Source organism: Schistocerca piceifrons, chromosome X (assembly GCF_021461385.2).
Source record: "Schistocerca piceifrons isolate TAMUIC-IGC-003096 chromosome X, iqSchPice1.1, whole genome shotgun sequence".
Lineage (NCBI taxonomy): Eukaryota > Metazoa > Arthropoda > Insecta > Orthoptera > Acrididae > Schistocerca > Schistocerca piceifrons.
In genome coordinates this window covers 795,203,320-795,220,645 of record NC_060149.1, presented here as the reverse complement: position 1 = coordinate 795,220,645, position 17,326 = coordinate 795,203,320, and the positions used below count along the sequence as shown (strand labels likewise).

The 17,326-nt window shown below is 41.9% G+C and overlaps 1 protein-coding gene across 1 annotated transcript in view; it reads right to left on the bottom strand.

The window, feature by feature from the left end:
• LOC124721558 (calcium/calmodulin-dependent protein kinase type 1-like) overlaps window positions 1–17,326 on the bottom strand; it is a 496,340-nt gene that overhangs the window by 158,409 nt on the left and 320,605 nt on the right. The gene's annotated exons all lie outside the window — the stretch shown is intronic.

Sequence of the window (17,326 nt, the reverse complement as noted above, 5' to 3'; positions counted from 1 at the left end):
TTCCCTTGGAGTGTACATTTATAAAAATGTTTCCGGCTGTGTAGAGTAAACATTTTTGTACTCACAAATCACTTCCGAATTACAAATGGTTCAAATGGCTCTAAGCACTATGGGACTTAACATCTGAGGTCAGCAGTCCCATAGACTTAGAACTACTTAAACCTAACTAATCTAAGGATATCACACACATCCATGCCCGAGGCAGGATTCGAACCTGCGACCGTAGCAGCTGCGCAGTTCCGGACTGAAGCGTCTAGAACCGCTAGACCACAGCGGCCGTCTCCGAATTACAATAAGAAATATTCGTAATATACGTTGGGACACTTTTCGAACTGCCACGATTAAACTGTGACTTCTAGCACTTGCTGAGGAGTTCCTTAATCTGTATCTGAGCACGGTAGAAAATACGGCAAAGCCAATGCCCATCTGAAGAGGGTTGGGGTAGGGAATGATGGGGAAGGAAGTCGGCCGTGCCCTTTCAAAGGAACCATCTCGGCATTTGCCTGAACGATTTAAGGAAATCACGGAAAACCTAAATCGGGATGACCGGACGCGGGATTGAACCGTCGTCCTCCCGAATACGAGCCCAGTGTGCAAACCACTGCGCCACCTCGCTCGGTCATCTGAAGAGGCTCCGCCTAAGTTACTTACTGGGAATTTTTCACGTAACTAACTAGTTTCTTCAGCTCTCGATTTAACAAACTTAAAGGAGAATACCAACATATCTGTGATGTTAAAGATTTTATGATCAACAAATACCTACACATGTTTTAGCCTATGGTGCTGGATGTACACACAGATATGATTTAACGTCAATACTTTCATCATTTTTAAGCTTAAGCGGTATTACGATTACCTGTCACTTCTTGTAAACTTGATTTATACACCCTTATATTACATCTATACTCTTATTATGCAGGGGCCTGAAGGTGGCAAAATGAATTGCCGAAACTGGTTGCTTTCGAAATAAAATATCTTAAAGTGTACGGCTGAAATTTATTGAATTGAAAAGTACGTATCAGCAATGTCCCCTGGACCAACAGAGACACTAAGTGGTTGTCCCAACTCCAAATGGCCATTCTTTAAGTATATGATGGTTGAGGCTAATCGCACTTACAGTTATGGTATCTTCGCCCAGCAGTTCTCTCTGTTACTCTTTGCATTTCTAAATCATCTGCGGTAAAAAGCAGATCGCACTTTAAGACCTACCAAGACTAATTTTATGCAGCAGCGGACGAGAGTTGAATTCAGGAATGTGCTGATTTCATGAACTGTGTAATTTCACAATGTTCCTTTATCAGTTAATTTACCGCTAGTACCTCTCTAACGAATGTCACGGACGACAATTCAGGTCAGTCTGTAAGTCGTCAACGCATCTAAGATGAAACAAGCAATCCTCTGACACCGTTTGCTCGACAGCGGAGCAGCGGTGCGCGCACGAATATCATCACGACTTTGTCAGACAGCGGTTAACCTTGACCGGCAAGGATACACTGCAGCGCCGCCATGCTGTGGCTATGCTCGGCCACGGCGAATATTAAGACGCGCCCCCCCCCCCCCCCCCACGTGTCGATAAGTGGAAGGTCAACGATGCAACAAAGCGCTCTCCGGTTATCGCCCTGCCTTACAACACGGAGCGTGAAACACCTAATTCACCGGCACTAACTTTGGTGTCGTGAATAACTAGTTAACCTCAAGCCTGTGCTTATGACGCACGAACGAGTGAACAATCGTCTGCAGTCGAAACTGCAATTGCATACCGCAGGTGTCGCCGAAAGTTGCCCTTCTGACGTTTATCGTCAGCACAAGTCAGAAAAATAGAAAAATAAATAAATAAATAGCCGGCCGGCGTGGCCAAGCGGTTCTAGGCGCTACAGAACCATTTGAATAAATAAATAAAGTGATACTCACCAAATCAGCTGACTACTATAGAATCTTGTAGACACGGCTTTGATCCATGTAACTACGAAAGGAATGTGGGATATTTTTGATACCTGAGACGCTAAGTTAGTTCGAAGCTACTGTTGTCGGCGTAGCGTTAACGAAGTCCAACAGCCCGGAAATATCACCGTTATTGAGTGTGCGTGTAACTTTTTACTCGACTGTCCTATTTCAGTTCTGTTTCTTGGAGGGTATTAAGGAAGGTATTTAGAATATTAGCGTACAAATTTCATCAATTTATGATGCTGAGTTTTATAATTCAAAGTCAAAGATATCTCTACGTAATGATCTTCGATGTAAACATTTTTACCGAAAACTAGCAACAAGTTATGTATTCAGCGTTATTCGGGAATTTCGGACATGGGACATACAGCTCACAATGTTTTGTACTAGAATATTAAAGAAAATTCTGTCTGCCTCTGTCGCTGTACTTTTGAGATAAGAAATAACGGCGCCTAGCCACGATGGACAGCCGTTTTGATAGACTAACGTCGACGGCTACGACAATTGTTACTTTTTTCGTAATTTTAATATGCATCTTTACGATGCTACTTGTGTGGAGCGACGTAAAAACAATTTAACAATCTCGATTTTGTAAAAAGTATAGCGATTGTTTCCCATTTACGTTACGGATTGAGAACCTTACATGCATGGATTTGTTTCTTTGAGTATGTACTTCACTACTGCCATTTTTTACTTCAAATTTATATCGAAGCTGATGAACAGAAGACCAAAAGCGTTTTGAGTTTCGGAATGAATTTCAAATGCAGCTAAGCTTTCTTGTTGATCACCCAAAAGTTGGATACAGGAACTCCAATGATAGCAATAATGATCAAATCCTGTGGCTGGACGAAGAGTTCATTCATCGATTTCACGTTATCTTGCACGTCATGTCATGTGAAGATCGAAAAATTTCGAATATATTGTCGTGATACTGCAGAAATTTGGCTAGACAAGTTTCCCTGGTATTGCATGTCTACGACAGCTCAAAGTCTTGATGCACGGTGCTAAGGCAATAGAATCAAAAATATTACCAATTGGTCAATTATCTCAATATGCTCAGGAAGCCAGAAATAAAGATGTCAGAAATATCGTGAAGGGGTTTCGAGTAAAAGTTCACTCACAAATAGAGTGGAAGATGTATTTTATTGGCTCCTCCTACCTTTGGATCAACTTATTTCGAGCTTCATAAAATTGAAACCAAGAGAAATTGAAAATTTGTCAATAGACGGCTTAGAGATTTTACTTTTTCTTGATGATGAGACTGAAAATTTTTTACATGTTTCTGATAAACATGAGACTTAATTTGATTTCGAACATTCCGAGAGTGAGAGCGACTGGTCTTTACGATGTTTTCTTTCTCAAATATTTTTTAAACTGTACATAGCCGGTACACAGACGGTACCTCAACCAGTTTCACATCGAAAATAAAAGAAAAACGAACTGTTTTTTATTTCGCAGTTGTAATATTATAATTGTTATTTAGCACTTTGATTTTGAAATTGTAATATGGAATTCGTAATCTGCGACCTAAAAAACCGTCTGGTCCCTTCAATTCCACAAACCAAACCAAACCTAAAACACCATTACCCTGGTTTACATCAAAGTCCAAGCAAATTTGAATGAAGTGGACGGCTATATTGGACCATCTCATAGTGCAAATGGCTCTGAGCACTATGGGACTCAACTTCTGAGGTCATTAGTCCCCTAGAACTTAGAACTAGTTAAACCTAACTAACCTAAGGACATCACACACATCCATGCCCGAGGCAGGATTTGAACCTGCGACCGTAGCGGTCTCGCGGTTCCAGACTGCAGCGCCTAGAACCGCACGGCCACTACGGCCGGCAAAAGCATTTTTGTTTGGCCCTTTAGTGTTTACAGCTTTTTAGCTTAACGGTTGGTACCCGTTTTAACATGTACGGATATCCTGAAACTGTGGCTTTTCATTATGACGATGCGTCGCTAGCGGAAGTCTGCATATAGCACAGAACGTAGTTAAGGCCGTGGACCTCTAATACACAAGGCATCAGAAAACATCTACTCTCAGGTTCATCCACAGCTCGTGGAATTAACAGCAGCTTACAGGGCATACAAAGTGCAGACCACTACTGAAAAAGTAGTGCTGGTGACAACACACGTTTAAATGAACCTGCTACTACATCAAGCAAGGACGAATTAGAACAGAATCGTTCATATTACTTTCGTACCACACAAACGTTCGGCCCGATAGCTCGCCGGCACGGTAACTCAGCGTGTTCGGTCAGAGGGTTAACTGCCCTCTGTAATAAAAAAAAAGAAAACTGAGTTAACGGATCAACGACGAACTGAAACGGGTGTCTCGCGACGTCCGCCCCGAGCAGATACGACGAAAGAAAACGAACAAAATGAAACTTTTTTTTAAAGAAAAAAAGAGCTGATTGGTCAGTGCGACGAACTGTCATGCCAAGGGACCCGGGATCGATCCCGGCTGGGTCGGAGATTTTGTCAACTCATGGACTGGGTGTTGTGTTTTCATCATCATCATCATCATCATCATCCCCATCAGCGCAAGTTGCCGAAGTGGCAAGTTGCACCAGGCGACCGGTCTACCAGACGGGACGCCCTAGCTACACGACCACACAAACACACGCAGTCGAAATTTGATGACTTACAATAGTTCGAAACTGTCAGCGGATACCTGAGTACTACTAAAACGCCGATTTATACGGCAAATGGTGATCATACTTCAAGCGAAGTGTAATGTTACATTTATCATGAATAGTTTCAGTGTCGAAGTATATGGTTCACATGGCTCTAAACACTATGGGACATCTGAGGTCATCAGTCCCCTAGACTTAGAACTACTTAAACCTAACCAACCTAAGGACATCATTGACATCCATGCCCGAGGCAGGATTCGATCTTGCGACCGTAGCAGCAGCGCGGTCCCGGACTGTAGCGTCTAGAACCGCTCGGCCGCAGAGGCCGGCCAAAGTATATGAATTACCAGAAGTGTCTTAAGACTTTCACAAAATTCGGTTTAATATTTTTCTAAACAATGGCAAATAATGCTTCTGTCCAAGTTGTCATGCAACAGTGGTCCCACTACACAAATTTTAAGTATTTTTGAATGGGATATTTTGAGCTGAATTTAAGGGGCAATCTTCGTCTCGTGATTTCGAATAAAGCAAGGGGAGGAAAACGATCAGTCTGAAAAATCACTTCAGTGTCAGTGTCTAAGAATATTTAATCCTAAAAATGTTTCTTGTGAATTACTAATTAAATATCTTTTACTCTACGTAAATTAATAATTGAGCAGAATGTTAAGTGATTCTTTTTTCCTACCTTTGCACATTTTCTATCGTCACGCTTAAATACTAAATACCTTACCCTGTTCGTACCTCTATGAATGCAGCACATCTATACAAGACTATACTCATTAATCATTCTTTCGTATTCTTCTTCATGTCGCTGACAGTTCCGTGAAGTGGAGGGGGAAAAGGTGCTAGAAGAGACAAGTAAGTCGTCTGTTTTAAATAAATGCATTATCGTATCGAGTACACACAGCATGTGTATCTAGACTATAGTCGGCAGCCACTCTGCTCTTGCGTCGAGGCTGGCTTACGAAAGCTGAGTTGGGCAACACGACCCGCCTCGAGCTTGGGCGTTAACGAACGGCTGTCTAGCAGCACAAAACAACTGTTACAAGAAAAGAATCTAATTAGCCGCAATTATTCTACAACAAAAATATGTGAAATGTATTTTACGCCACGGTACACGTTCAACAAATAAGCTTGCTCGGTTTTGACGACATTGTGTACGACGGCTACGTGAAGGGTTGGGTTGTTTGGGGGAAGAGACCAAACAGCAAGGTCATCGGTCTCATCGGATTAGGGAAGGAAGTCGGCCGTGCCCTTTCAAAGGAACCATCCCGGTATTTGCCTGGAGCGATTTAGGGAAATCATGGAAAACCTAAATCAGGATGGCCGGACGCGGGATTGAACCGTCGTCCTCCCGAATACGAGTCAAGTGTGCTAACCACTGCGCCACCCCGCTCGGTGCTACGTGAAGGAGCTGGATTAGATCCCAGTGCTGCATTTTTTTTCCGTGGTGGGAAGACTTGGAAAGGATCCACTCAGCCTGGCGAGAACAAGCGATGAAGCTTCTTGAGGGACAAGACTTCGCGCCGGTTTCAAAGCCTTTGTAAACAGCAGTGACGGTAAGGGAGGCAGGGAGGGACCTGCCGCTGTGGCCGAGCGGTTCTAAGCGCTTCAGTCCGGAACCGCGCTGCTGCTACGGTCGCAGGCTCGAATCCCGCCTCGGGCATGGATGCGTGTGATGTCCTCTGGTTAGTTAGGTTTAAGTAGTTTATAAATCTAGGGAACTGACACCATCAGATGTTAAGTCCCATAGTGCTTACAAGGGAACTTCCCATCGCACGCCCCTCAGATTTAGTTATAAGTTGGCACAGTGGATAGGCGTTGAAAAACTGAACACAGATCAATCGAGAAAACAGGAAGAAGTTGTGTGAAACTGAAAAAAAAGCAAATATACAAACTGAGTAGTCCATGTGTAAGATAAGCAACATAAAGGATAGTGTGAGCTAAGGAGCGCCGTGGTCCTGTGGTTAGCGTGAGCAGCTGCGGACCTCTCGTCCTTGGATCAAATCTTCCCTCGAGTGAAAATTTTACTTCCTTTATTTTCGCATAGTTATGATCTGTCCGTTCGTTCATTGACGTCTCTGTTCACTGTAATAAGTTTAGTGCCTGTGTTTTGCGACCGCACCGCAAAACCGTGCGATTAGTAGACGAAAGGACGTGCCTCTCCAATGGGAACCGAGAACATTTGATCGCAAGGTCATAGGTCAACCGATTCCTCACAGGAAAACACGTCTGATATATTCTATACGCCACTGGTGACGGCATGTGCGCCACATGACAGGAATATGTTGTCGACCGATCTAACTTTTACACTTGGCGAATGGGTAAAAGGATTCTTCTACCTTGCTCGATTTAGGTTTTCTTGTGGATGTGATGGCTCTGAGCACTATCCGACTTAACTTCTGAGGTCATCAGTCGCCTAGAACTTAGAACTAATTAAACCTAACTAACCTAAGGACATCACACACATCCATACCCGAGGCAGGATTCGAACCTGCGACCGTAGCGGTCGCTCGGCTCCAGACTGTAGCGCCTAGAACTGCTCGGCCACTCCGGCCGGCGTGGATGTGATAATCACTCCCAAAAAAGTGATGAAAACATAAGAGTTTGTCACGTAAACTGAAAATAAAAAATTAAACTTTTCACTCGAGGGAAGACTCTCATTCCGCAGCTGCTCACGCTAACCACGGGACCACGGCGCTCCTGAGTTCATACTCTCCTTGATGTTGCCTATATTGTGCATGGACTACTCAGTTTGTATATTTTGCTTTTTTTTCATAGTTTCACACAACTTCTTCCTGTGTTCTCGATTGATCTGTGTTCAGTTTTTCAAGGCCTATCCACTGTGCCAACTTATAACTAATTCTGATGGGGTGCGATGGGGAGGTTCCCTTGTTAGAGACATTTGAACCATTTTTTGTCGTCTTCATGCCATTCGCATTTCATCGTATGAAAGGGTTACTTTTTTTTGTATGAAGAAAACGTTTCACATTTGTCTACAATGATATAAAAGCAAATTAGGTTTTGCAGTGAAATTATCTACACGCTTAAATGGCGTTTAAGCATTTTTAGAAACAGAAGTACAGTGATGTAACGTATGTCAATGATCGCAACGAAAGTTATCAACCTGCGATGGTGAAATGTGAGGAATGTGAGGCCAAAGTCTGTTGGTACAGCGCATACTTCTCAAGACAGACACGAATGAGGAAAGGCCGCAGCTCGTGGTCGTGCTGTAGCGTTCTCGCTTCCCACGCCCGGGTTCCCGGGTTCGATTCCCGGCGGGGTAAGGGATTTTCTCTGCCTCGTGATGACTGGGTGTTGTGTGATGTCCTTAGGTTAGTTAGGTTTAAGTAGTTCTAAGTTCTAGGGGACTGATGACCATGGATGTTAAGTCCCATAGTGCTCAGAGCCATTTGAACCATTTTTTGAATGAGAAAAATGTAGCCGCAAAAAAATTGAACGGCCATATTAACGTGGCAATGTTTGGGTTCGTTACGAAGTGCAGCGCTGGGAGCGGCGGTGAGCAGCGTCCATCAGCGGGCTCTGTTGTTGTGTAAGCCGACACAAGTATCCGGGTGCGAAGCTGTGGGCAATCGCCTCTGCTGACACCGCGATAACACCGTCCGCTTTATCTGCTACATGCCTCCGAGACCACCACGAGTTCAAGGCACTAGGAATGATGACAAGTGTTTGCAAGGGCACACAAGCATTCAATTTACGACGAGCACGAGTTTAGCTACGTCGACATTCGAAACGCTGATTTACAGTCTTCAGATTCACAACAACTTTGCCTGCTGCCAGTCACTAGCCAGAACTAATTTAATGCCTCGCAACCGATTTTTCATGTTTGTACCTATCATCGGATGCAATTACATACAGAAAAAATGCTTTATCTAAACAATGCCGAAGAATGTATTATTCAACTCAAACAAATCTAAATTTACTTCATTACTCCGGAAGCCACCTTAAGGGTATACGGAATGAGTTTTTCGATGAAAAAATCGATTTTTGGGTAAATGCTTTTTCGAAAAATTTAGACTCTCCCGTTTAATACCATGTATAAAATATATGGATGACGTGAATAGCACTATTTTAAATAATGTTTTAAAATAATTTCGACACACGATGTTCCGCACCTTGTATATGAGACGCGAAATATACCTGATATAGACAGCCTTGCCAGAGATATAATTGAGCACAAGAGTGTTAGCTTTTCTGTTGGCTACACTGCTAGACAGTTGACAATAGATTCTGCACCATTTGTATTGTTTCCTTTGTGAGTACATCCATGTCATTGTTGTGAAAGTCGTATGTGGAGAAGTCATTGAGTTTTCTTTCCTTCAACATGCCAAGACCTAGTCTGAAGGTATTTAGAAAGCGTGTACATTGGCGCAAGAAAGTAAAGTGTACTAAAAATTCATCTGATTCATCTTCATCAGTATCTGATGTCCCAGTAGCGGCTAACCTCAACACTGGTAGTGATACATTGAGTGATGCTGCTGCCAGTACACCGGAAAGTGCTTCAAGAAGAAAACTAGCTGGAATTGATAAGAATACAAGAAACTAAATGCTGGGACTACAAAATATGAGGTAATTAACGTCTCTGCAGTTATTGCAAACACAGTGTTACTTTCTTCAATTCCTCACATGTTACTGCAGATACAGGTAAACTATACGATATAAACATTAGACTGGTTTATGGACTACGGTGTACAGGAAAGGGCAGGGCTGCAGGTGCCATGTTGTGTGGTGTGATGAACCTCCCTCCTCCACCTTCAAAATTTAACAAACACATAATTGCAATAGGCTCTGCTGTAGAAGATGTGGCGCAGGAAAACACGAAAGATGCTGTTGAGGAAGCAGTTGTTGAAAATAATAATAGCAGAGACTTGTCCATAGCTTTTGATGGATGCTGGCAGAAGAGAGGCCACACATCTCTGAATGGTGTAGTAACAGCTACAAGTGTGGACACTGGTAAGGTAGTTGATGTGGCAATACTTTCCAAGCATTGCAGATGCAAGGAGAAAATGAAAACTAAACATGAAGAAGAGAGCATGGCAAATTACTATGGGTCAAGTGGTGGTATGGAAGTTGCTGGTGTAAGAAGTATTTATCAACGCTCAGAAAAATGGTACAACGTTAGATACATAAATTATCTTGGAGATGGTGACTCAAAGGCTTTCAAAGAAATTGAGGAACTGAGACCCTATGGTAACGATGTGAAAATTTCCAAATTGGAGTGTGCTGGCCATGTTCTGAAAAGGATGGGATTAAGATTTCGACGGCTCAAGGCTAGCAAGAAAGGCAAGAAACTGAGCGACGGAAAAACTTTAGATGGGAAAAATAGACTGACAGATGCTACAATAGATCATATTCAGAAGTGCTATGGTCTAGCAATAAGACAGAATACAGCAGATGCAGAATTAATGAGAAGAGCAGTCTGGGCTCTGTTTTTTCATACAGCTTCAAACAATGAGAATCCCCAACATGGGCTATGTCCAAAAGGAGACGATAGTTGGTGCAAGTACAACAGAGGCAAGGTAACTAAGAAACAATACAATCACCCTCATCACCTGCCACCTGCCATAATGGATGAAATAAAACCTATATTCCGAGACCTCGCAGATATTAGTCTACTAAAGAAATGTCTTCATGGCCGGACTCAAAATCCAAATGAGTGTGTGAACCATGTGATCTGGAATAGACTACCTAAAACTGTGTTTGTGGGTATAAACACACTTCACTTTTGCGTTTATGATGCTTTTTCATCATTCAATCAGGGCAATATAACAAAGTGCAAAGTTCTGCAGAAGTTGGGGCTCTGTGTAGGACTACGAACTGCCGCAGCTATGCTTTGTTTGGGCAAGGAACGGCTCAGGACTTCAGATAATGCCATAAAAGTATATTCAAAGATGGCTAGACAGCATAGCACCGCCATCAAGAGGAAGCTGTTGGACGATTCTGATGATACAAGCTATGGAGCAGGCTTGTACTGAAGTAAAAACTTTGAAGTTAATTTCCCGTAACTTTAGTTTTTTTGTGTATAAGGTACATTTTCTCAGGGCCTATTCATAGTAGAAAGATGAAATTTTCTGTAGTTGTTCCTTAAGACCTTCTAATATATCTCAATTAAAAGATATGTGAAATTATTTTGTATTAATGGATGTAAATTTTAAAATACTTGTTAAAACGTATAACATTTTTAAACATTTACAAAAAATAAAATATCTGAAAAAGTATACATTATTTTTTCTAAATTAATAATTCAGCATAAAAGCAGAACATATCTCTGCGTTCTGTGAAAAAATCAAGAGTATCGTCCAAATAACAAATGAGAAAATGTTCCTAACTTTTAGCTCAATTTAACATTGTAAGCGTAGGGCGTTCCGTATACCCTTAAGGTTTGTGGCGGTGGACAACTCTGGTAGCACTATCATTATCCGCCATTCTAGCTTTCATTCGCGAATTGGGCGTGGGCAGAAAGACTTCGTATGAACTCTTAATATCCCTCGTTTTCTCATTGTGGTCATCTGCGAGACACATATGGGAGGACGTAATGTGTTTCCCAACTATACTTAGAAGGTGAACTCCCCAACGCAACCCCTCTCATATGGCCCGTCAAGTACAGAACACAGATCAAGCATGAAAAGAGGAAGGAGGTGTACTGAACTTTGAAAAAAGAAGCAAAACAGAAACAGTGAACGGTCGAAGCTCACGATGGGCAATCTCGAGCGAATTGGAAGAGCCACGCGTCATCGTTATGTGGTCACACTACCTGACTGCAAAGCGGGATAATCTCTCTCTCTCTCTCTCTCGTGTCCAATCTTTTTTCACAAAACTATGAACAGCCCGTCCTGTCATTGCAGGGCCTATTCTCCTTCTGTAGCCTTGGCAATTTTCATACTATATATTGGCTATAGAATATGAGCCATATGGTAGGAATATGTTACCGTCGTACGTAAATGTGATGAAGAGTGAGAGCAGAACCTCTCAGAGGCGAACGCAACAAGTTAAAGGTTGTGAACTATGTTACAACAAAGAAATTCGAACGTCTTATCTTATAAAACGGATCGATATATATATATATATATATATATATATATATATATATATATTTATATATATGGGGCACGACGGAGATTCGAACACACATCTCCCCCTTCGCAGTCCAACACAGCGACAATGCAACCACGAAACCGTCATTCTTGAAATTTGCTCGATGTTGCACATGTTGAGCTTGGACCGTTCGCTGTTTCTATTTTGCCTATTTTTCCACAGTTCAGTACACCTCCTTCCTGCTTTCATGCTTGATCTGTGTTCAGCTTTTGAAGGGCTATTCATTGGGCCTTCTTACCACTAAATTTGTGGGGTATGTGATAGGGAGGTGCCTTTGTTAGTGCGTTCGCTCTCTGGGAGAACCTATCGTTGGATGGGACCTAGTTACCCTCTCAGAAAGCTCGGTCGTTTAGGTGAATGCACGCGAAAATGAGGAGATGCAGATTTAAGTACACTGCTGGCACTAATTTTCCACTTGTGATTGCATATTCAATAAATCTGTTACAGTTAATTTCGCTACGAATTTTTCAGTCTCGCGAATATGATGTTCCAGCCTTCTAGACTACGTAACGGAAACCAGCCATCCTGTATAAATGAAGGTTCGTATTGAGAGATGTCAGTGCCATAATTCAATTGGCCTCTGCGCTAGATGCCATGCTAATTTTGTATGATGATGGATGGATACGTTATCTGACAACTATCCAGTTCACTCCAAACACATGTAATGTAGTCATTCCTTTTGTGCGAGAAGCGCTCACTGGCATGAAATGAGCGCTCTGCAACGATTTTCTATTTCCTATTATAGAAAGTAGGCTTCCTTGTCTTCTGCCAAGCCATGGCCTTATTGAAAGCACCAGTCTGTTGACTGTTAGGAAACCGTAGTCTACTGAACATTCTGGCAGTACCTGTCTACGAAATAAAAAAATTTCTAGATTTTTAACCATTCCTGCCACCGCTGGATAAAATTTCATTGTAGTCTACTCAAAACCAGGCATCATGCGACGTCTAAGAGGAAACAGTTACCTCATCCGAGAATTTTCCCTGCATCCAACATTGAAGGACCCGCTAATTTCTTCATTCAGTATTTTTGAAGGATCCGCTAATTTCTTCATTAGGTATTTTTGTCCCCTCTCTTTTCCTTTGTTAACTAATCACACCACTTCCTTTTTTTCGGCTCTCTGCATTGCTTTTATAGAGCATTTATCAACGTCCACACACACACACCCCTCCGCCTCTCTCTCTCTTTCTCTCTCTCTCTCTCTCTCTCTCTCTCTCTCTCTCTCTCTCTCTCTCTACACACACACACACACACACACACACACACACACACACACACAGAGAGAGAGAGAGAGAGAGAGAGAGAGAGAGAGAGAGAGAGAGAGAGAGACGAATTTAATTTGAGGAAGATTACCTCTTTGTTTGGCAAACAGTAAGAGATACATTTACATAAAAGGTATGGTTTTAATGGCTCTGGGCATTATGGGACTTAACATCTGAGGTCATCAGTCGCCTAGACTTAGAACTACTTAAACCTAACTAACCTAAGGACATCTCACACATCCATGCCCGAGGCAGGATTCGAACCTGCGACCGCAGCGGTCACACGGTTCCAGACTGAAGCGCCAAGAACCGCACGGCCACACCGGCCGGACTGCATAGCACGTATGTCAAAAGAAGAAATTCAGCAATAACTCTCGCCCCAATTCTTCCATTTATCTACAAATAACCAAATTTATGTCACTGAAATACATGAACTATAAATAGCAGCTCAGGTGGGGTATGACTAATAGTACTAATAAAGAGAAACACAGATACACACAATCACCATCACATACAGATATACAATGTTAATGTAATTAGGAACTGAAATCACGTTCCAGTTTTTCGTACGTGTCTTAACAAGGTACAAAAAAAAAAAAAAAAGAAGTATAAGTGCGAAGACAACTAGCGCTCTGAGGGTTCCGTATAAACGGAATTATGCATTAGGTAACTCATCTGCAGGTCTGGTGAGCGAGTTTGCCAGTACTAAAATATGTTACATGGATTTTGTTTGCACTGACTTACACTGCTGCTACGGTCCCAGGTTCGAATTCTGCCTCGGGCATGTATGTATGTGACGTCCTTAGGTTAGTTAGGTTTAAGCAGTTCTAAGTCTAGGCGAGTGATGACCTCAGATGTTAACTCCCATAGTGCTCAGAGCCATCTGAACCTTTTTTTTTTTTTGCACTGACTTAGAAGCTTAAATTTTTTACACCGTCGAGTGGCAATAGACCTTAGTAGTTCATAAATATCAACTTGATATCTCTCCCTTTTCCTGAGACAAATTCGTCTCAATAGACGGACAACCAAGGGATCTTATAAGGGTTTCATTCTTACCGACTCAGACAAGGAACCCCAAAATAATAATAGTAATATCAGTAGTAGTAGTAATAGTAATAATAATAATGGCAGTTTTTAATGCTTCAGGTGTTCTGCATAGTTTCCCTCACTTGAGTACAGTGTACAGAACGTTCACACAATCATATGAAACAGTAACAAACATCTTTCTTTGCGACTCTGTTCGTCAGGCGCCTCGCATTCGCAGTCTATTCAGTCTTGGAGAACCATTAGAAACCCGCTCTGCACTTTGTGTTAGCAAGACGAACTTATCACAAAATGACAAAGTCTCGTCACCAGCGATTTTTTTTTTTCAGGGAAGAACTGCCCCCGTTTTACATTCCAATTAAGTCAAGTGGGCGCGAGTCATTGTTTTTGGCCAGAAGTCCAGGTGTGCGGTACAAACTCTGCATAAACATTTCTGTTCTTCAAGACATTCTGGAGAATGTCTTTCGCACATGCTTTAAAGATGCCGCTCCATTGCAATTTTTGACAACGCTGAACCACTACGTACGCACGCCCACTAGTTAACACTGCCTGCTCGCAACTGACTGATCGAATGCACATCTGTTGTTTACGGTTGTTAGCGCAAGCTGCCACCACAGTCATCGCGCTGACGTAGCTTATACGCCAGGAATAAAAGCAGTCTCGGACCGGTATACAAACAGATGATCGACTTTCGTAAGTTCACGTCCAAACAACTAACGGTAGAATTTCTGAACTTCACAAAAAAGCGTGGACAGAAGAACGAGACAGGCCCGTAGTGACTCGATAAACAATTATTGGTAAGATTAGAATAACGAAGACTCTAAAGGGTAAAGAAAACGTAGAACCAGTAATTAGCTATAAAGGGCCAAAAGAAATAATAATATTATAATAATAAACAAATGCATAAATAAATATAAATCAGGTTGATTTAATCGAGCTGTCAGCCGAAGTACGGGCCCCGACTGACATTACGGTACTATTTAGGCTAGTGTTGGTCCGTGAATCGTTCGGTTCATTATTTTCCCCCAAACAGTTCAATCAATGCTAACCAACAGCATTGGCAATATGGAAATATTCGCAATTTCATATGGATAATGTACAGTCGTGGACAAAACTAGCGAGACCCCTCGCCTTTTCGTTATGCTGATGCACACAGCTTTAAAGTCTGCTACACAGCATAACAGGCAAGGCGACGAAGTGCTACCAAAATACTATGCACAGGCGTGAAATTGAAAAACCATCCAAACTTTGTCAGTCTGTTTTCAATCATAGTTATGACTATATTAAGCTGATTAGTATGTTAAACACAACACGTAAATGTAAGATATAAATGGAAGAAGAAACGCTAAGTAGTATGAACCGTACTAATAAAAATGAATTTCAGCTTATCCACATAACATAACTGTTTTAGTAAGACAAAGTACCCCAGATCGTTACGAAGTAGCAAAATTATGCGCATTCGGCCACGAAACGGTCTGTGTCAACGTCCAGACCAGTCATACTGGATTACCGTTGCTGACCTACCATGAAAGTGTGCAAATTTAGCAATGGGTGAAGAATCATAACGAAATTCAGTTAAAAATCATTCAGTGCCACACTTAAGTCAATTCAATTATTGACAGAAGCGGAAAAAGTAGGCAGTAACAAGTATGAAATTCTACAATATTTTCATTTTTACATCCACGGGGCGCCGGTACAGAATAAAGGTAGCAATAAAACGTATTGGCGGCGCGAGAATTTCTTAAAATTGTTTTAATGATAGTTTATCTGTCTCCATCGAGATTAGAACCGAAAACAATCCAGACCTCCCTTGCAGTAGCAAACACATTTCACTACTCTAGCAGACAACCCAGGCAAACAGCCCTCTATTATTACCACAGACATGAATAAGCCAGCAATTTCGCAATCGAAATGGCAAAATGATCTCCAGTTTCTGTTGCATAGAGCTTTCTCGACTTCAAAAGGAGAACTTCCTACCTTTATGTCACCGCTTATGTGACAGTCATTCGGGATGTTTATCGAAATAACAACATACTATTATTAGCGAGTAAATTTAGTAGGATAATTCTGCACCACCCCAGGAAATAAACGGCTATATAGCTGCCAAAAGAATTCTACAATGTTTCGAATTCTCCATTAGACTCGTCACAGCCAGAAAACGTTCATTAGCCGAAGTGTTTCTTAAGCTAGCTAACAATGGGAATGCTCGCGCTTCTAAAACGTGGTGGCATTAATACTGGGATCTCAATTACCACCTGTATAGGCAAATGGATTTTATTGGCATTCCTGTAAACGTGATTTGGATCGAAAGCGTAGCTACGATTAATATGCTGATGTATCGACTGCAACTGGAGCATTTCGAATAAAGAGTAGGGGGAATTATTTATGCGGCCCTCATCTTCAGTAACTGTGGTAGCTATTTTCGTTGTTAGGATTTCGTCACCTAAATCGGTTAAAATGGAACCCTAGTAGTCTCACATTCTTGACCGTCTATCTGTCTGTGCATAATACCGGGTGATCAAAAAGTCAGTATAAATTTGAAAACTTAGTAAACCACGGAATAATGTAGATAGTGAAGTAAAAATTGACACACATGCTTGGAGTGACATGGGGTTTTATTAGAACCACAAAAAAAGTATTGTTAAACGCGTGAAATATCTCTTGTGCGCGTCGTTTGGTGATAATCGTGTGCTCAGCCGCAGCTTTCGTCATGCTTGGCCTCCCAGGTCCCCAGACCTCAGTCCGTGCGATTACTGGCTTTGGGGTTACCTGAAGTCGCAAGTGTATCGTGATCGACCGACATCTCTAGGGATGCTGAAAGACAACATCCGACTCCAATGCCTCATCATAACTCCGGACATGCTTTACAGTGCTATTCACACCATTATTCCTCGACTACAGCTATTGTTGAGGAATGATGGTGGACATATTGAGCATTTCCTGTAAAGAGCATCATCTTTGCTTTGTCTTACTTTGTTATGCTAATTATTGCTATTCTGATCAGATGAAGCGCCATCTGTCGGACATTTTTTGAACTTTTGTATTTTTTTTTTTTGTTCTAATAAATTCTCATGTCATTCCAAGCATGTGTGTCAATTTGTACCTCTCTATTTACATTATTCTGTGATTTATTCAGTTCTGAAATTTATATTGACTTTTTGATACCCGGTATGTTGGCAGCACTTCGTCGCCTTGGCTGTTATGCTGTGTAGCAGACTTTAAAGCTGTGCGGAACAGCATAACGAAAAGGCGAGGTGTCTTGCTCGTTTTGTCCAAACTGTACCTCGTCTGCTATTCAGTTCTCTCTGTGTTCAAACGCAAAA